Source organism: Palaemon carinicauda, chromosome 16, assembly GCF_036898095.1.
Source record: "Palaemon carinicauda isolate YSFRI2023 chromosome 16, ASM3689809v2, whole genome shotgun sequence".
NCBI classification, from domain to species: Eukaryota; Metazoa; Arthropoda; class Malacostraca; order Decapoda; family Palaemonidae; genus Palaemon; species Palaemon carinicauda.
Window position 1 is genome coordinate 113,204,648 of NC_090740.1, and position 12,500 is coordinate 113,217,147.

Genomic DNA, 12,500 nt, shown 5'->3' on the forward strand with positions numbered 1-12,500 from the left:
CCCCCCCCCCCCCCCCCACACACACACCAATTTATGGCTCTTCCTTTTTGGGAGGAAATGAGAGAGAAAGAGAGAAAGAGAGGAGGAGAGAAAGAGAGGAAGAGAGAATGAGAGGAAGTGAGAAAGAGAGGATATGTGATAGTTGAGATAAATCCGAGAATATAATAAGAGAATATATGCGGCCCTTAAATTCATTCATTTTATCGTCCTCTTCATAAAGGAGAGTATTCATGAAGAGAGAGAGAGAGAGAGAGAGAGAGAGAGAGAGAGAGAGAGAGAGAGAGAGAGAGAGAGACCAGTCCTGTTTCATGAGTAAAGGGTACCTGACACTTGCACGCATTCGTGGCACGCACTGGCACGCATTGATGCGCGAACTCGCGTGAACGAGTCGTGAAAATGTCGTGAACAGTGCTGGAACTCACGTGCCAGTGCGTGCCAGTGCATGCCATGCGTGCCCAGAACTTTGAAATGTTTAAAGTTTGTGGCACGCATTAGCACGCACAAAATAGTCGTGAAATAGTCGTGAATGATGCGCAAACTGGAGTGAACTGGAGTGAACAGTGTATATTTAATCACTCTCTCTCTCTCTCTCTCTCTCTCTCTCTCTCTCTCTCTCTCTCTCTCTCTCTCTCTCTCATTGATTTATTCCCATCTATTCGTGTAATTAATGTATATTTAATTCTCTCTCTCTCCCTCTCTCTCTCTCTCTCTTTCTCTCTCTCTCTCTCTCTCTCTCTCTCTCTCTGCACAAAAGCCTTATCCAGTTACGCAAATCTGGTAAATTTATTCCTAATCAACAAAATTATTATCATTATTATGATTAAAATAATTAAAATTGTCAAAATAATTTTTTTTTTCATAGCTTCTATTCGTAATCAGCCTTAGGGACTAATAGCTCAGTATTCAAAATCTATCATAGTTTCAATATATATATATAATATATATATATATATATATATATATATATATATATATATATACAGAGAGAGAGAGAGAGAGAGAGAGAGAGAGAGAGAGAGAGAGAGAGAGAGAGAGAGAGAGAGAGAGGTTAATTCATTTTATCAGGGAAGTTAAATCAATTCAGTATTTTATTAAATATTTATAAATGCATGTCATGAAGGATTATTTTCTAACATTTGTATGACAACTTTTTTGTTTGTTACAGGTTTAAAGCATCATGATTTTCCAGCTGTAGACAAATATAATAATAATAATAATAATAATGATAATAATAATAATAATAATAATAGTAATAATAATAATAATAATAATAATAATAATAATAATAATAATAATGCATTTGTATGACATTTCTTTGTAATAGAGGTTTATAGCATGAAGATTTTCCAACTAGGGTTATATCTCGGATAATAATAATAATAATAATAATAATAATAATAATAATAATAATAATAATAATGACAAATTGACACAGATAAGGGTAAAGGACATGACTATACGTTCTTAGGACAGAGGGAGTGTTTCCACAGGACATGAGACCAAAATCAAAAGATGGATAAGCATTGGATGAAGGGCTGTTGGTAAAGAAAAATATATTATGAAATGTAAAAGTCCACTACCTCTAAAAACATAAAGGCATTTAATCATATGGTCCAACCAGTATTAACTTCTGCATCAGAAAACTTAGAGCCTTACTAAAGCCTTAAGATATAAGCTTGTTAGAATTCAGAGAACTATGGAAAGAATAAGGATGGGAATAACATAAAGAGACAGAAATAAAAGAGATAGACTTCGGCAAGACTTATAATAAGAAAGGTGCATTGATATATGGAATAAAATAATGGCACGATGAATTTTGAGAGATTGTAAACGAAGCAAGGGAAATAAGAGAAGACGATAGATTCACTAGCTAAGAAAATTTATTTATATATATATCTATATATATATATATATATATATATATATATATACAAACACGCATATATACATGAATATTTTTTGTTAAATTGGTTGATTTCAAATATATGTCTGAGTTTCAAATCTTTGCATTCAGAATATTGGGATCTGCTCTCTATAATTCTGTAATATGTATCTGTATTTTGCATATAATTACCATAAGTTAGAGCCTAAAAATCGGAAGAAAAATAGTATTATTGGAATTGTGAATTTTTGATGCATTAATAAACACAAATTACAACGATAGTATGTTTTAGTAATCAGAAAATTCAAATTAGAATCGAATCCGAGTGTTTCTACTTCTTGTCAAGAGATGGCAGCACACATCCCATATACAATTCATGTGAATGATTCTATCCGATTGGAAAAGGGTAATAGGTTGATATATATGAAGAGATGTGTGTGACAGATGTAAATTATTTTCAGTCCCAATTAAGTGGGATATTTTTAGCTATTTAAAAAAAAAAAGAATTACGTCACGGAAGGTTCCAGAATGCAAGGATTAAAGAGCTCTATGTTTTGTTTATTTTCCTGGCCAATAGATGTCCTTAGCATTAGAGTACCAAATTGCTAATTACCTCCATCATCCTCTCATTAAAATTCATATTACTTAATTTATGTTTCTATTTGCACACAAAATTGCTGTAAAACAAACGCACGTGAGCTTGATGTTCCTTGTTTTCTGGCCATAACTTAATTTCTAGGAAATTAAAAATTTCATAAGAAATGTCAAAGAAGTAATTCCTCAGCAAACAATCGCTAGTTCAATTACATTTGGGGGTCAGGGGCTCGTCAGATAGTGCCACATGTACTGAAATCGGTGAGACAATCAAGTAATTACACAGTTATTTGATCTAATTTTCAATTACATTTTTATGAAACTAGAATGCAATTAATATGTTTCATGATATAATATGTATTTTTAGTAGAAAATGCGCAGAATAACAATATTATTACGTCCGGAAAGACATAATAACACGGACCCCCCTCAAACTCCCTCCCTTACATGTAACGAGTTTTATTTTACGGCCAATAGATGGCATCAGAGGCACCTTGTCCTAACTAATATAGTCAATTATTTGACAACCACGTGTGTCAAAAATTTGCTAGGAAGGTTGAGGCTAGATAATTGGTATTTGGCAAATTGTTCAACGATCGTTTCCTTATTAGGAATGGATATTTTTATCAGAAAATTGTGTGATTTTTTAATATGCCTTCGGAAGGAACCTGAGTTTACTTATGAAAGAGTTTAGTATTTCCTTTCTTCAGCAGAACACATGAATAATAAGACCTTTCCTTGTACAAGTGACCAATATAACAATCATCGGCATAGTTAAGGTTGGTGGGACGAGTTAGAGACAGCGATGCCAAATGGAATTTCTTGGAATGGAGAATATCATTATTCATTATAGATTCAAATCATTTAAGGAGTAATAGATATATGCTGGAAGGTGCATGACTATGGTGTAATTAGATGTTCTTATAATCATCGTAATCAACATAGAATATCGCGTAAAGAAAAAGAAAGTCGTCACATTCCCGTGTCTTCGCCAACGCCTGACTGTGTTACGTCATCCACTTCCCAATTTGTGTTTGTTAATAAGGGCGTTACGGAGTTTAAATTAGTTATAGAATGAACCTTATCATCATTTCTTTAGTAATGTATGCATGTCAGTAAAGCTGCTGTTAGTTCAACGAATCCTGCTAACAGATTTACCCTTTTGAAATCAATGTTTTCGAAGAAATTTCTACCATATTGTTTGTTAAATACACAGCGTCTTTATATTAGATACCCTTTTGGAGCACCGAGTACATATTTCATTTGTTAAGATTTTATAGTAAAATGTCTAATTACTACTTGGAGATTTCTTAATGCTTTTGATCTGTTGTGTTATATAGAGTATTAATTAAAAAAAAGAAGTCAGAATAAATGTTGATATATGCAAAATATTCATTATAAGGAAAATCAAAAAATTGATATAGGCACAATCACAAACATATACATAGATACCAATATATACACATAGAAATACACACATATACATACAGACACACGCATATATATATATATATATATATATATATATATATATATATATATAATAATAATAATAATAATAATAATAATAATATTTTTCGACCTTCCATGTAGTTAATTTACATCCTATTTCATGATAGTTTTTTTGGTATTTCAATAAGTTTAGCAATATTAATATTATCAATAATATTAATGGTAATAATAATTTCATTAATTCTAATCATATCTCCTACGTACGTGAACTTGGGTTAGATTAATATGGAGGTATATATTCGTATCTTTAATCATTGTATAGACCTAATTGTGACGTCACGTCATATCTACAATGATACTTTTTTTTTTTTTTTTGCATATTTACGACTGCTGATCAACATCCCTATACATATATCATACTAGAAAGCCTTGCAACATTGATGTGCAAGACAGCAGGATATATATGATAGTTCCGTATTGGAAAGTCTTAATGACACCCTCTTGGATAATCTTTAATAGATGAGAGAGAGAGAGAGAGAGAGAGAGAGAGAGAGAGAGAGAGAGAGAGAGAGAGAGAGAGAGATTGGGTGGGTGATTTCTGCATTCTTAAGGAAGATTAGTAGTTTATAAAGCGTGTTAATCATCAAGAATTTTGATGGTTATATTCAAGATTATTATTATTATTATTATTATTATTATTATTATTATTATTATTATTATTATCATTAACATTACCATTATTATTATTATTATTATTATTATTATTGTTATTATTATTATTAATACCGTTATTGTTATTGTTATTGTTATTGTTATCGCAATTAATATTAATATTATTAATATTAATATTATTATTATCATTATTATTTTTACCGTTAATTGTTATTATTATTATTATTATTATTATTATTATTATTATTATTATTTTGTAATTAACTCACTGCTTCCTAAGAAGATGCTGTTTGACAGATTTGAAATGAGATGGAACGAGTCTACCCGTCTCGCAGCTAGTGTCTGACTCACTATCAAAATGGATGCACTCCCATTTTCTATGAGTCAGCAAATATGCATCAGCGTGGGTGTTTACATTTGCTGATTGGCCGCTAAAGTATAATACTAAGATTTAGGAAACGGTGAAGCTGGAATATTTATCAAGTTGCGTAGAAAATCATGGTAGAATGTGTATGTATATATATGAGTGTGTGAGTGTGTGTGTGTGTGTGTGTGTGTGTGTATGTGGTTGTGTATGTATATATATATATATATATATATATATATATATATATATATATATATACTGTATGTACATATATATATATATATATATATATATATATATATATATATATATATATATATATACATATATAAACATATATATGTATATAACATGCATTAATAAAGTATACCTATGTATTAAACCATGAATATCAGGATGAATGATACACTCGTAATATTGAAAAATCCACATCCTACCCCCCCCCCCCCTTCCCCCACCTTGAAATAGTAAACCAACAGCATCGTTGCTTCAAACAATACGTCCTTTGGCCCGATGCGAAGGAAAGTAAATACCTCTTTCTCTCTCATGGAGAGAAGAGGAAATAAATTTCCTGCCAAGGGAATGCATAAAGAGAAAAAGAGACGAGATATTGAGACCTCTTCGGTTCTGTTTGCCTCTTCCATAACCTCTAAACGAGAGCGCACACAGGCACTCTCTGTCTCTCTGTCTGTCTGTCTCTCTCTCTCTCTCTCTCTCTCTCTCTCTCTCTCTCTCTCTCTCTCCTTAAAGAGTAGGAGTTAGGTTTAAAGAGCTGCTATTAGGGATCTATTTTTTTCTCTCCATTAACATCAAATACCGCTACTTTTAATGTTCTTGACAGTCCAACCCATCATCTCTCTCTCTCTCTCTCTCTCTCTCTCTCTCTCCTTAAAGAGTAGGAGTTAGGTTTAAAGAGCTGCTATTAGGGATCTATTTTTTTCTCTCCATTAACATCAAATACCGCTACTTTTAATGTTCTTGACAGTCCAACCCCTCATCTCTCTCTCTCTCTCTCTCTCTCTCTCTCTCTCTCTCTCTCTCTCTCTCCCCCTAAAGAGTAGGAGTTGAGTTTAAAGAGCTGCTATTTGGAATCGATTTTTTTTCTCTCTATTAACATCAAATACCGTTACTTTCAATGTTCTTGAGAGTCCAACCCATCATCATCTCTCTCTCTCTCTCTCTCTCTCTCTCTCTCTCTCTCTCTCTCTCTCTCTCTCTCTCTTTCTTTCTAAGGAGTAGGAGTTAAGTTTAAAGAGCTGCTATTTGGAATCTATTTTTTTCTCTCCATTAACATCAAATACCTCTCTTTCAATGCTCTTGAGAGTCCAACCCATCATCTTTCTCTCTCTCTCTCTCTCTCTCTCTCTCTCTCTCTCTCTCTCTCTCTCTCTCTCTAAAGAGTAAGACTTAAGTTTAAAGAGCTGTTATATGGAATCGATTATTTTCTCTCCATTAACATCAAATGCCGTTACTTTTAATGTTCTTGAGAGTCCATCCCATCTCTCTCTCTCTCAGTTTTGTATCTGTGTGCCGGTGAGTGATTAAACTTTTGCGGCCCTATAAATATCATGATTTAACGCGGATAACAAAAGGCTATCGAGTGCAATATAGCTACAAGTTTTCGTGAATAGTCAGTGATTAGTTTGAGGTCGGAGAAGTGGGATAAAACGTCGGCATAGAATAGTTATCTTGTGAATTACTAAAAATCTAATCAAGATGGCTATGTACAACACGGGCAAGGCTTGGAGAGACATCGCTGGACTCAGCAAAAATAAATTCCATGAGTTGGCGAAACAGGAGCTCGACCGTCTGATAACAGAGGTCACTAGTAACGTCAACCAATGTGACGGAAGAATATTCGCAGACATATTGAAACAATATGATCCAATAAACTGGAGCAAATCTGCGGAAAACATCAGCAAAATAATAGAAGAAATTCCAAAGAAAATCCAAGTGTTAAAGAAACTTATAAAGAAAGTCTACATCAATCAACACATTCCATCAAAGAACAATAAGAAGTCCAATATGGTGAATATGCTGATTGATGCAATGGGAAAAAGAATGCCAAAATGGTGTAATACATGTAAGATATGGTATTCCATTAATAATCCTCAACAATTGATTAGAAAATGTGATGCCTGTCATGTCCCAACACATCCCACATGTGCTGAAATACAGCAAAAAATAAAAAATAAAGACACAAAGGTATTCTGCTCAACATGCTTAGTCTGGATAGAAAATATAATTAAGTCGAGACTAAATCTGCAAATAGTTGAAGATAAAGAAGAGGAAGAAGAAGAAACAGAAGAAGAAGAAGAAGAAAAAGAAGAAGAAGAGAACAATGAACAGGATATGTGTAAGGATGCAGAAGAAATCATTGATATAACCTATGATGCCATCCAACAACATACTTATGAAGAAATAAATTACCAGATGGAAACAAATAATAGACCCAAGAGACTCTACCCGGACCTACATAATTTTAGGGAAGAGCAAGAACAAGAAAAAATAGAAAAGAAGGATATAGTCTGCAATATGCTGAAAAGAGGGAATTGCAGATTTGGCGAAAGATGCTACTACAAGCATCCAAAGATATGCCATAATTATGAAATATATGGTAAATGTGCGTATTTAGACGGATATGGAGACGAATGCAGAGATCTCCATCCAAAAATATGCAAAAACCTAAAAGAAGGAAAAGGATGCATTTACAACAAAAAATGTCGATATATGCATCCTGCAACCATGAATGAAAGTAAGAAAACTCAGCAAACTGAAAAGAAAAATGAAAGCAAAAAAGAAACAAAAAAAGAAACAAAAAAGCAGGCCGTGTATATACCGCGCTTTGAACCAAGAGCCCCAACCTTTCAACCTAAACCGGCACATGTAGAACCCAACTACAAAGAATGCATCTATAATGCCAGGGGTTGGTGCAGATATGGGGACAGTTGCAGGTATACACACACAAATAAATATGAAGGCGAAAGAGCAAATATAATAGAAAAGTTGGATTTTTTAATGGCAGAATTCCGGGAAATGAAGAAAAGAACATCATATCAGAACAGGAAGGAAGCATGGGAGAATCCATATTATTACCAATATTAAATAATGGGGATGAAACACAAACCATAATAGTAATGAATGCACAGGGTTTAGTCACGAGTAACTCTAAAAGGAAAATAGAGTTCTTAGAAGAACTAACCCAAATTGAAAAAATAGATATAATAAATATAAGTGAAACATGGTATTCCCAAGAGACTGGCAGCGATGACCAGATAAAGGGTTTCCAAACTTATAGATCAGACAGAAAAAATAGGAATCAAGGGGGAACCGCAATATATGGAAGAGACATAAATCAAGGAAAAATATGTGAAAAATACAGCAACACAGAATGTGAATTGATTGCGGTAGAATTTGAATTTGAAAAACTAATGAATATTGTAGTTTACAGACCCCCAAACACTAAGGAGTTTGACATAATAATAGAAAAAATAGATGATATATGTAGAAACCATAAAGACTGGAATATACTCCTATCCGGAGATTTTAACTTTCCTTTCGTGGATTGGAAAGAACGGATAGAAGAAAGTGGTTGTATGTATACATATAAAAAAGATAGTAATAGTAGCGCAGAAGATAAGAGGCAATTTGAAAAGCTTCAAGATATGCTATTAGAACATAATATGCAACAAATAAACCACATTCCAACAAGAAAGGAAAATGTCCTAGATCTAGTATTTGTGAATGAGGTAAATTATGTTAAAGAAATAATAGTGTATAACACGGGAATTTCAGACCACAATGTCATAGAATTGATAGTTCATTCCAAAGCAAGTGATCACAGAATTAATAAAAACACAAAACTTTGGGAAGGATATGGAAAATATAACTTTTACAGTAAGAATATAAAATGGTCAGAAATAAATGAAGAACTGGATAAAGAATGGAAAAATGTATTTATAAGTGATAATATACAGGTAAATACGGATATACTGTACAAAATACTGGAGAAAATTGTTGAAAAATATGTACCGAAAAAAAACAATAAACAAAAGACGTGCATACCAAGAGACAGAAGGATCTTATTTCAGAAAATTAAAAAGTGGAAGAAAAATCTTGCAAAAGAAAAAAATGTGTGGAAAATGAGGGAAATAAAATGTAAGATAGAAAATGCAGAACAAAAGATTATACAGTCGAAAGAAAATGAAAAAAGGGACTTAGAAGAAAGGACACTTCAAAATATAAAAAGAAACCCCAAAGTACTTTACTCCTATGCAAAAAAGATGAATAAAAGGAGAATAGAAATAGGCCCTCTAAGAATTGAAGGACGGCTAACGAATGAAAATAAGGAAATATGCAACATATTAGCAGAAAAATATAAGAGTGAGTTCACGCCAAGAATTGCGAATGAGAATAATGAAACAGAAATGAGAGAAGAAAATGTTGAATATCTAACGGATATAGATATTACTGAAGCAGATATTGTCACGGCTATAAACGAAATTAAAAATGGATCGGCAGCCGGACCAGATGGAGTTCCAGCGATTTTGTTAAAAAAAACTGCAAACACTATCGCGAAGCCACTTGCAATACTGCTAAGACAGAGTATAGATATGAGCGAGATATATGTTAAACATAAATTAGCTTATATAACCCCTATCTTCAAAAGTGGATCAAGACTAGAGGCAAGCAATTATAGACCTGTTAGTCTAACATCACATATTATGAAAGTGTATGAGAGGGTAATAAAAAAGAAAATAATGAACCATTTGGTCAAAAATAATTTGTTTAATATGGGTCAACACGGTTTCGTACCTGGAAAAAGTACACAGACCCAACTGATAGCTCACTATGAAAACATATACAATAATATGATATATGAAAAAGACACAGATGTGATCTATCTAGATTTTGCAAAAGCCTTTGACAAGGTAGACCATAACATATTGGAGAAAAAAATGAGAAAGCATAATATTGTGGGAAAGATAGGAAAATGGGTAAAAGAATTCCTGCAAAACAGAAAACAGATAGTGGTTGCAAATGACGAGAAATCAGATGAAGCCCAGGTAATATCTGGTGTGCCCCAAGGTACGGTATTAGCTGCACTGCTATTTGTTATTATGATCTCAGACATAGACTGTGATGTTGAAAACTCCGTAGTGAGAAGTTTCGCCGATGACACAAGAATAAGTAGAGAAATTACTTGTGATGAAGATAGGAACTCACTACAAAGAGATCTAAACAAAATATATGAATGGGCGGAGATAAATAGGATGGTATTTAACTCCGATAAATTTGAATCAATAAATTATGGAAACAGAGAAGGAATGGTGTATGCATACAAGGGACCTAATAATGAGACAATCACAAACAAGGAAGCAATTAAAGACCTTGGTGTAATTTTAAATAGGAATATGTTATGCAACGACCAAATAGCAACACTGTTGGCTAAATGTAAAGCAAAAATGGGAATGTTATTCAGACACTTTAAAACAAGAAAAGCTGAACACATGATTATGCTTTACAAAACTTATGTGCGTAGTACACTCGAGTACTGCAATGTGATATGGTACCCACACTACCAAAAGGATATTGCGCAAATAGAGAGTGTACAAAGGTCCTATACTGCTAGAATAGAAGAAGTTAAGGACCTTGATTACTGGGAAAGACTGCAATTTTTAAAACTATACAGTCTAGAAAGGAGAAGAGAACGCTACATGATAATACAAGCATGGAAGCAAATAGAAGGAATTGCTGAAAACATCATGGAGCTTAAAGTATCAGAAAGAGCAAGCCGAGGTAGATTAATAGTGCCAAAAAGCATTCCAGGTAAACTGAGAAAGGCGCACAGGACATTAATCCACAACGCACCAGCATCGATAATGCAGCGACTATTTAATGTGCTGCCAGCTCATCTAAGAAACATATCAGGAGTGAGCGTAGATGCGTTTAAAAATAAGCTCGATAAATACCTAAGATGCATCCCAGACCATCCAAGACTGGAAGATGCAAAATACACTGGAAGATGTATTAGCAACTCTCTGGTGGATATACGAGGTGCCTCACACTGAGGGACCTGGGGGAACCCAAACAAAAAATAAGGCAATAAGGTAAGGCTCTCTCTCTCTCTCTCTCTCTCTCTCTCTCTCTCTCTCTCTCTCTCCCTAAAGAGTAGGAGTTATGTTTTAAAGAGCTGCTATTTGGAATCGATTTTCTTCTCTCCATTAACATAAAATACCGAAACTTTTAATGTTCTTCAGAGTCCAACTCATCATCTCTCTCTCTCTCTCTCTCTCTCTCTCTCTCTCTCTCTCTCTCTCTCTCTCTCTCTCTCTCTCCAAAGAGCAGGAGATAAATTTAAAGAGCTGCTATTTGGAATCGATTTTTTTCTCTATTAACATCAAATACCGTTACTTTTAGTGTTCTTGAGAGTCCATCCCATCTCTCTCTCTCTCTCTCTCTCTCTCTCTCTCTCTCTCTCTCTCTCTCTCTCTCTCTCGTATTGCTGTCAGCAATGCACCTTAGAGAGGGTGTAGTAGAACAGATGGGTATGTTCCTCAAATTGGGATTACATCTTTATTACCTAAGTGTCAAATTATTATTATTATTATTATTATTATTATTATTATTATTATTATTATTACTTGCTAAGCTACAACCCTAGTTTGAAAAAAAGAATGCTATAAGTCCAGTGGCCCCAACAGGGAAAATAGCCCAGTGAGGAACGGAAAATAAAATGTTTTAAGAAGAGTAACAGCATTAAAATAATCATCTCCTATTTAAGCTATGAATACTTTAATAAAACAAGATGAAGAGAAACAATATAGAATAGTGTGCATGAGTGTGCCCTCAAGCAAGAGAACCTAGTTGTTAGACAACCGTTGCGGGTCGCATCTACTGTGGAGAGAGAAAGTTAAAAAAAAAAAAAATGAACGTTTCTGTCTCCATCATCCACCTCTTATACCACCTAAAGGTGAACGCAGCACAATGAAAGATCCTTACCCTTTCGGACTTAGGAAAAAATCTCTATCCCTTTTGCTTTCTATGGAAAGATTTCTAAATCTTAGTGTGAATATTCATGGAAAAACACCCAACCATTCAAAAAAAAAAAAAAAAAAATATGAATAATTTTCCATAACATAACTGTTACATTGATAAAATGCAGTTCTCTGTTTTCCAACTGCTCCAGTTGTTTGTTTTTAATTCAAACTTCTACATGCAAAATAGTTATGTAAAAAAGGTTTCCGTCCAACATATTGATGTAGAGAAATTTTTCATGTTTTTATGAAAATTCAAATACTAAATTTTGGAACAATATTTTATTTATAGTAGTTTAACTTAAAACTTCCGTATATAAACTATTATCCTGATTTTAGTTTTGTTCTGTCTTATGTTTGTATATATATATATATATATATATATATATATATATATATATATATATATATATATATATATATAAATATATATATATATATATATATATATATATATATATATATATATATATATATATAATTCAAATTCTTCCAC